Genomic DNA, 9,887 nt, shown 5'->3' with positions numbered 1-9,887 from the left:
TTCCAAAATCTGCAGCTTTGCAATTTAAAACTTTGTTTCTTATAAATAACATTGCTGACTCGCACTGCTTAGTATAATAATTATGTTCCCACTATCATGATAATTATATTCTTACTATCATAACACTTATGCTACCACTAGCTTTGACATGTACCCAGAAATCAGCTGGACTTCTAGAAATCAATACTTATTGACTTTCTTACCAATGTTCAGATTTCTGAAACGAGATGCTTCGATAAGTATTTATCTAAGCTCATACACCTTTTATTAGAAATTTCATATGTGTGTCTAAATTATTTAGAACTTACAACAATAAGTTCTGAATGTTCACACTATTTGCCATTTCTCACAATTCGGACTATGAAGACGGATGCCGTAATCATAATCGAATTTGAGAGCACAATCAATACAAATGCTATGTCCTTAAAATCTACTTAGTGAAAGCGTGTCCTCACAATCATTTTCATGAATTGGAGAGAAACCTTATGACACTTAGATTTTATGGTGTATGTGTTCCTATCCATGTGAAACTGTCATTTCCAACCATTATCATTCGATAAGGTCTATGACAAACTCAACCTCATATGGACTGAACTTGTTCAATTTTAATTTCTTGCCACTTGGCAACACAAGGGCTTACCAGATCTTCCAAGTTGTTGAGAAGATCACCCTTACTGATCAATGAACTTTCACCGATCAAGGTGTTTTTCCTTATGCATTCAAATGAGAACTCATAGAACTTACATGCATAGTCAACTTTAACTGGAGTGAGCATAGAAACAAGAATAAGTCAACACGATAGGTTACAACCTCAAGTCATGAGCTAGTGATACACAAAAGGTTTATTCTTGATTAGTTCTTGAAACTTTTCAAGATCTTTAAGACCCCCACTGAGTTCTTGACATATAAGATTCTCATGTCAAGAAACACTCCTTGACAAACAAATATTCAAGAGTTAGTGCGGATTCTTGTCAAGGAAAAACACTTCATATAATTGGTCTTAGTTAGTCATTGTCTTAAAGACATCAGAACTACCAATTCTAAATGTGTTATAAACCTACTTAAGATATGTCACTCAAGGAACAATCTTGGAGTATGACTTGAAGACTTGATTTTGGAACGAGGTATGACTCATTGGTTTAACCATTTCAACAATTCACGATTCCTCTTCTTGGCCATACAAATGCACTAAGATGTCCTTAGAGGATCAATTGTGATATGGTTCCATAATCACTAATATCATCATAAAACACGATACTCAAGTATTCTCCTTTCCTTTCAGATTGGAGAAATTCTTATCTTTCTGCCTAATTTGATTCTTTTTAATCATTCTGCCATACATTGAAACTTTTTATATGATTCAGAATTACACTTAATCTTGTAAGCATAATCATATTTACTAAACTTTTAGTAAATCTTGATGAATAGTCTTGGTGGACATGATCAGTGCACAACAATGTGTACTTGATCCCCTAGTCCTTCACTTGACTCACATCTATATGTAAACAAGGAATTAGTCTTAATTTATCAAAGATGAAAAGTCTCGCTCATCATAAAATACAAGTTGCATGATTCCAAGTTTCTATCCAACTGATACTTGGTTGATCATTATCTTTCCTAATTTAGTAAAGTTAGACACTACCACAAACGAAAGAATCAAATCCATATTGCTAAAGAATAGATACATATAAACATCAATTTTCACAAATGACATTGTAAGGAAATATAAGATAAAATCAAAATTTTTCTTTATTTATAAAATTGAGGAAAATCTTGTCCTTACAATGCAAATACAATTGAAAACTATGTTTCTAAATATATTCCTAAGCAATCTATCATAATTCCTAAGCAGCAGTTCAAAAATCTGATCATCGAACCATGCGATCGAAATCCATTTCTTCGCAATTAGACTCAACTTATTCTTCCTTTAAGCTTCTTTTTTCTTCTTCGATCCTACAAAACATCAAAATGCGATCTTATCACATCATGTATTAAGAATCTACAAATAGGAACTTAATAGAGTTAGATAGTGGAATTACCTGAAGCCGAGTCAAACATTTTGACTTTACCATCCTTGTGGTTTTTCAGGTAGATAAGGCAGCTTCGCAACTAATGCCCCTTCTCTTGGAAATAGAAACAAACAAACTCTTTTGGAATGATACACGGGACAATCTCAGACTTAGCCTTTCTCTTTACCATTTGGTCAAATGATTTGACCTTGGCCAATCCCTTTCCATTGGGAAGAGAAGACGTTTCTGGGCTTCCAATGTCGCCATTTTCAATGTCCATGGAAGTTTGGGAAGTAGATATTCTAATCAAATTTGCTTTACCAGTGTGCCAAATCATTTCTGATTCAGCAACAATTAGCAAGTAGATAAGATCGATAATGGTCACGTCGCGGTCTGTCATATAGTAATCTTTAATGATCTCACTATATGACTTAGGAAGTGATTGAAGAACCAAGTCAAGAACTAACTTCCTTAAGACATCGACTCCCAACATTCCCAGCCTATCAATGTGTGACTTCATCTCCAAGACATGTGCACACATAGACCTTCCATCTTGGTGTTTTCTAGCCAATAGGGTTTTAGTGACCTTGAACTTTTCAAGTCTTTGAACATGTGGGTTAGGGAGAACTATTGGAGGAGGTGGAGGAAGAGAATCATGATTTCCACGATCCAATCGTGGGACATCATCTTCATGAGGACAAATTTTTATAAAAGATTTGGGAAGACTATAGTTGTTAGAACTACACATCTACAGGGATAAATTCAAGTTAGTTGATTTAAGTCCTTAATATAACACCCAAAATGAAATATTAAGGCTAGGACCCAACATAATATTCTACAATTCGGAAGAGGGATGCCGTAATCCAATTGTAAAATATTTGAAGGTAGGTAAATGACGATTTACCAATTTCCACCATGAAAAACGAAAAAGAACATTAGGTTTTAAATGAATTGAAATTCCTAGATTCTTTGAGATTCATTGAACTTTTCAATGGCATGTTTAATCTCGATTATGCCCTTCAGTTTGTGACTAGAATGCCGAGGATCACAAACAAGGTGTGAATAACCATGCAAATGTGCTTGGTACTCTCGATGTTACATATCACCTAATCAATGTGTCGGTTAACCACATAAGCTCCATTGATCCATGATTAACATCAAGATACCCTTTGCTACCCTTTCTAGTGCCAAATTAGTGTGCCGGTTAACCCCACACACTCCACCAATGACTTAGCAAGGTGTAAAGTGAAATTTCATGGAATAGCACCATTTTCACATTTTTCCTAAGTAACTAAGATTGGGAATTTATAAAGTATTTAGTTACTTAGTATTTTTCATTATACTTTTAATGGAAGTTTGAGTCCTATCCTACACGTTCGGCTAACGACCCTCCACCAATCAAGGAAGCGGTAAGTGAGAATGGACACCCATTGAACTGCCATTTTATAGGCAGTTTCTATTTACCGCCCTTATAGATTGGATTTGTGAATGAGGCCAACTAACAGTAAGACTGACTTTTTAATTATACATATATAATATATTAGACTTTTAATTGTATATAGTATAAAGGTGTATTTTACACATTTAAAATACTAGATGATTTAATCTATTAATAAATTACACTCTTAATTTAATTAAACTTAAACCATATAATTATGGATTTAGTAATACTCTTTTAATTAAACATTTAATTAACTATTAATAAAGTCCACAAGGGTGTAATTTGATTAATTCAAAACCATCAAGGTTCTAAACAAAATTCAAAATTAAAACTATTCAATTAATTTTTAAGTTATTTACCCAAGAGTTTTAGAATTCAATGTTTCATAATTCGAGACTTTTCAAATACCAAAACCTGAGGGCATGTTTTGTAACTCTTGAAAACTTTTTTGATTCCGTAACTCTTTAAAACCTTTTGAGTTCCAAATTTGATGACAAATTTTTATAACTCCTTAAAAAAACTTTTGAGTTGCAAAACTTTGGTGACAAATTTGTAACTCTCCAAAACTTTTGATCTCGATAACTTATCAGTTATACTTTTTATGAGTGAGACTTTTAATGGTCCATAACCTTAGGACAAGTTATGGAACTCTTCAAATAACATTTAGATCAATTTTAACTAATAAGATTATCATATAATTTATCATTGATGTAATTTAACTCATTGTTAGGGTCGAAATGTTGTAAAGAGTCGAAATGGTTGGTTTGTAATTCCGTATGTATTTACTAAGGCACGTGTTCAGTCGAAACTTAATGTTTAGTCCTTATTATTTTGTGTACTTTCAGTATCCTATAAATAGGGTCTGAACTTGAGTGTAGGTAAGAGAGTTCTCACAACTTGTATTATCTGTTTTGTACTCAAGTTTACTTGAAAGTAATCGAAGCTGAAACCAGATCATATTTACATCGTGTGTCTTTACTTGATCATGACTTGATTTACTCTGAGTTACATTTGATTACTCGTTCAATTCTTCTACAATTGGTATCAGAGCAGGAATCAAACTGCAATGATCTGATTTTCATTTTGAATCGTTCGTTTTTTAGTCTAAAGTTTGTCTCAAAAGTTTCTGCACATTTCCATTCTGAAGATCATCTTTGATCTTCAGTTTTGTTTAGATTCTGAGTATAATCGAGTGATCAATTTCAAGTTTCTTATCAATTCATAGTCTGTGATCTGTTATTCATTCTTATTCAAAAGTTTTTTGGATCAAATTTTGGCTCAAAAAGTTTTCACATCTTCTGAAGTGAAAATTGTTCTTGGTCTTCATTTGTGATTTGATTTTGCTACTGATTTGTTGAATCGAGTGTTCTACTTGAAATCTTTGTTCATTCTAAGCAATTTGCTTTCAATTTCTCTTCAGTTTCTAAGAAAAATTTGACCCGTACATAAATGGCGAATTTCAACTTAAACTCAATGACCTCATACTCTCATCTTCTAGGATCTTAACTAAGATTCCTATGCTCATTCCAGAATACTATGATCAGTGGGCTGATCGTATGCAAGACTACTTAAATGGACTCGATGAGGAGCTTTGGTCATATAGTTCTGAGAATGTTACTCCTCCAAAAAATGTTCAACCAATTGGATCTTCATCTGGAACTTCAAGTGTTGATGTTCAAACTGATCGATTAAAGAAACTTGAAATACGGTGTATAAGGGAGTTACGCGATGCATTACCTCCAGTTGTGTATAACTATGTTAGAAGTTGTACAACTGCAAAAGAAATCTAGAATAATCTCAAAGAAAAATTTCAAGGAAGCGAGAAGACGAAAATAAACTCAGTTAAGCACTGTTTGATTAAGTTGAAAGATTTTAAGCAAAAGGATGGTGAGTCAATTAAATGTTACTATGATAGGCTGAATGAATTAATCTACAAGTGTCAAGGTCATCACATTACAAGAAAAACCATGGAATTTAACTTGACATTCATGATGGGTCTGCGAAAGGAATGGAGGAATGTTACTCTGATGGTGAAAACTCAACAAAGCTTCGACACATCAACATTGAGTGATCTGGATAATCTGCTGAAGACTCACAAAGCAGAAGTGAATGAGATGGCTGAGGAATCAAAATTAAGCTTGGGTGGACCATTGGATTTAGTTTCGAAAGTTTCAGAAAAGGAGCAGGTTGAAGAAGAGGATTTTGATGAAGAAGGTTTCATTGTTAATTCGGATGATGAGGCTGTTGCTTTTTATTCAAATAACAAAGTAAAGAAGTTTTTCAAGAAACCATTTAATTCACAATCTAAAAATGCTGATGCGAAGGGAAGCTTTGTGTCGAAGGCTGGAGAAGATGAGAAGAAGAAGAGTGAGAAGAAGGAAGTAGAGAAAGAAGAGATGAAAGTTGAGAAAAAGAATAAAGGAGATTCAGGAATTGATTGTCACTATTTCCATGGAGCTAATCATTTGGCAAGTGACTGTCAGCTTCATAAAAAGGATGAGAAGAAAAACAAGGTGAAGGACAAAGCCTATTACGTTGAGAGGTTGGAAGAAGTGAGGGAAAAGGCGAAATGAATGTCACTGGTGGCAAAGGGAGAGATCGATGATGAGAATGAAGGAACTTATCAGATATGGTCTTCGGGTTCAGATGACGAAGAAATGCGTAATCCTACGCATGGAGCCATGTTTGTGAAATATGAGGATGATTCTGACAAAGTGGTGACAGGTCATTGCTTCATGACTAAAAGTTCTGACAAATCACCAATGACCACAAAGGTATGTTCTATTCTTCAATCTTTTAATATTCCTCTACAAACTTATAATTCTGAGATAGTTGCATTTTATGACACTGTTGCTTATTTTGATACTATTGTTGTGTCAGCTAGTAATGAAGCCAAGAAATTAAGTACTCAACTGCTAGAGACTCAAAAACTTCTATATTTGAAACGTAGCAGAGTAGAGTATTTAGAAGTACAAATAAAAAATGTCAATAATGATAGAGAGAATTTGGATAGAGATGTAAGGATGTTGCTTGCATAAAGAAAAATATGTTGCAATTCATCTAAACGTCTTTATGCTAAATTAACTACTTTGCATCATTCGAGTGATATTAGTAAAGAACAACATGGGAAATTATTACCTTTTCTTACTTTTGAGAGAGAGAGAAGGTTGATATTTTGTCCTATTATTGTGAACAAACCATAGCAGACTTTAACAAAGTGCCTGATGATAGATTTGCTTATGGTATTGCTAAGATAGATGAATTTATGAATGCTGATGAACTTGTTGAGATTGTGAATGAAAGTTTGACAAAAAGTGAACAACTCAAAAGTTTAAAAAGAACTAAGAATTCGAAACTTGACTCTCAATCTAATTTTGCTGATATCGAAGACAATTCTGATTGTTTTAGCGAAATTAGTGAAATTGAGGAGGAAGAAATTGTTGATTGTTCTGAGTTATCAATCATTAATGTCACATCTAAGTCAAAAGGTAAAGAAATTTATAATGATTCGATGGTTGAGCATGATACTGATAGACCCTCTACTACAAAAGTCTTTGATTTTGATGATGTGGAGGTACGAGACAGTCAAACTGATGATAGTGAAGACGAGAATGAAAATGACGTATCGAGCAATTTGGAAAAAGAAACAAATGTTTCTAACGAAACAAAAATTACACGAATTGTTGTTGATCAAGTTTTTGGAGACACTAAAAATTTTGACAAATTGATGTCTGACAAAGGTGCTCAGTATTTGGAAACTAACATAGTGGTTTATCCGAATTTAAAATGCACAGATGATGTTGTATTTCCGAATCAAGTGTTTGTCACTACTGTGAATGTTGAAAACATAAAACCAGAGTTCAAAAATTGGTTGAAGAAGATATCAAGAAAACATCAAACAAAGGAATGTTTTCAAATCAAAGCACTGTCGAAAATAATTTAACACAGAATTCGTATGTTTATCAAAGACAAAAACCACAACGAAAATGGGTTGAAAAACGAGAAGTTGCAAAAGAAATTTTGAAACATGAATCAAGTAAACCAAATGAGAATGTGAAACTTAACTCACAAGAATTTAAAGATCTCGTTGAAAAATTTTCAGAAGAAAAAGGAATTTCAAAAAGACAAGCAAGAAAAACAATGTTTTGGTATGTTGTGACAAATGAAAATCAATCAAACGAACCAACAAAGAAAAATCCCACTCTCTCAATTTCGCATGAATATCAAAAATCAAATTCAAAGGAATTTCCAAGAAAGTTTTCAAAAATTTCAAAGTCAACATCACCAAAGATTTTTCAAACAAATATTTCTCAAAAGCAATTTTCTTCAACTAGTTATCAAAAAATTTCAAATTCACATTCATCTTTCACAAAATCAACAAATCTGAACAACATATTTTCTTCAAAAAGAACAAATCAAAAGTTTCAGAATATTCAAAAATATGAAAATGTTCGAAAGTCTGAAAACCATTAAACATTTGTAAAAGGAATTTCCAAACCAACTTCAAAGTACATTCCTCGAAAACCAAATTTTCCAAATCCATCTGCACAAAAAGAAACCAAAGTTTCATACACGAAAGGCACATCTGAAGTGGAAACGATGAATTAGTGGCTTGAAAACAATGGGAAAAATTATCCATCGGGGAAGTTTTCACAAAATCAAATCAAAAAGACATATGAACAGTATTTGAATGATACTTCAGTTGGATGTTCATCTTCGAAAAAATCAAATACTCCAGTTCAAAGATGGCAACCAATCTCAAAAGAAAGACTATCTTCGAAACATGAGAAGAAAGTTAGTGAAAATCCAAAACAATCGAATAAATTATATTTCGATATCTTTAACTGATGATGTCGAATTGATTGATTCTTTCAAAACTAAAGTTCGAACCTGGGCTTTGAATTCTAAAATTCATTCTCTTTTCAAGCTAATAACCAAGGACCCAAACAACCTTGGGTACCTAAATTCTTTCAATGATTGCAGGTGCTATGTGATGAGCAATATGATGGAAATGGTATATTGATAGTGGTTGCTCACGTCACATGACTGGACGGAAGGAGAATTTACGTGACTATTGAAGTTTAACCGATGCAGGAGTTGTCAAGTTTTGAAATAATCACAGGTGTTAGGTAAAAGGTTATGGAAAAATAACGAATGGCAAGTTTACTATACGAAGAGTAGCGTATGTCGAAGGTCTTCAACATAACTTGATAAGTTTTCGCAACTTGTTGTGGGCACTGGTAATAGTAGTTTTTAACGAAGAAGGAAGCATAATTTCAAATGTAAAAACCAAGGAGGTCTTACTTCAATCCAAAAGAAAGGGCGACATGTTTACTTTGGATATCAATCCTATTGTTGGCAAACCATCCGTGTGTTTACTTTCGAAAGCTTCATCAGACATCAACTGGCTTTGGCATCGGCGTTTATCTCATTTAAACTTTCGAAATTTAAATAAATTGGTTGTAGAAGATCTTGTTTGAGGTTTACCTATGTTAAAATTCGATAATGATACTTTATGTGCAGCTTGCGAACAAGGAAAACAACATTGTAAAGGGCATCCAATTGTCATTGATTTGAAAATTGTTGAACCGTTGGAACTTCTTCATATTGATCTTTATGGACCATCAACTGTTGAAACACTCAACCAGAAACGGTACATTTTGGTAATTGTTGATGATTTTTCACGATTTACGTGGGTATATTTTCTCAGGTTAAAATCTGAAGTTGCTCAAACAATGATCGAATTTTCAAGAAAATTGAGATAAGTCTGAAGAAGAATGTTCGAAAAATCAAAAGTGATAATGGTTCTGAGTTGAAGAACATAGTGTTGGAAATGTACTTCATGGAAAAAGGAATTTCGCATAACTTTTCTTTGCCTTATACTCCTCAACAAAATGGAGTGGTCGAAAGCAGAAATAGGTCTCTTTGCTAAGCGGCAAGGACAATATTGACATATGCGAATCTTTCTCAATACTTATGGGCATAAGCAATTCCAACAATATGCTTTACTCAGAATAGATCTTTCATTCATAGACGTTTCAATATAACCCCGTCTGAAATAATCAATAATCGAAAACCTAATGTCAAATTATTTCATTTTTTTGGTTTCAGGTGTTTTATAATGAATCTCAAAGACAATCTTACAAAATTTCAAGCTAAGACTGATGACGGAATATTTTAGGGATATTCGAACAATTCGGTTGCATATAGAGTGTTAAAAAAACGAGCTCGTAAAGTTGAAGAAACGTTTAATCTCACCTTTGATGATTACTTCGTGAAACAAGTTGAAAAACAATTTGAACAAAAACCAATTCTTAATGAATCAAATGATGAAGTTGACGAATCTAATTCATCTGAATTTGATTATGATTTAATTTTTGGTGTTCCAGACAGGACTGTTGATGGTGAATTCATTGTGTTGATAATCAAATTCCTTA

The sequence above is a fragment of the Lactuca sativa genome, chromosome 3 (genome assembly GCF_002870075.4).
Source record: "Lactuca sativa cultivar Salinas chromosome 3, Lsat_Salinas_v11, whole genome shotgun sequence".
Lineage (NCBI taxonomy): Eukaryota > Viridiplantae > Streptophyta > Magnoliopsida > Asterales > Asteraceae > Lactuca > Lactuca sativa.
The sequence above is the reverse complement of the archived record's forward strand: the minus strand, read 5'-3'. Positions refer to the sequence as shown.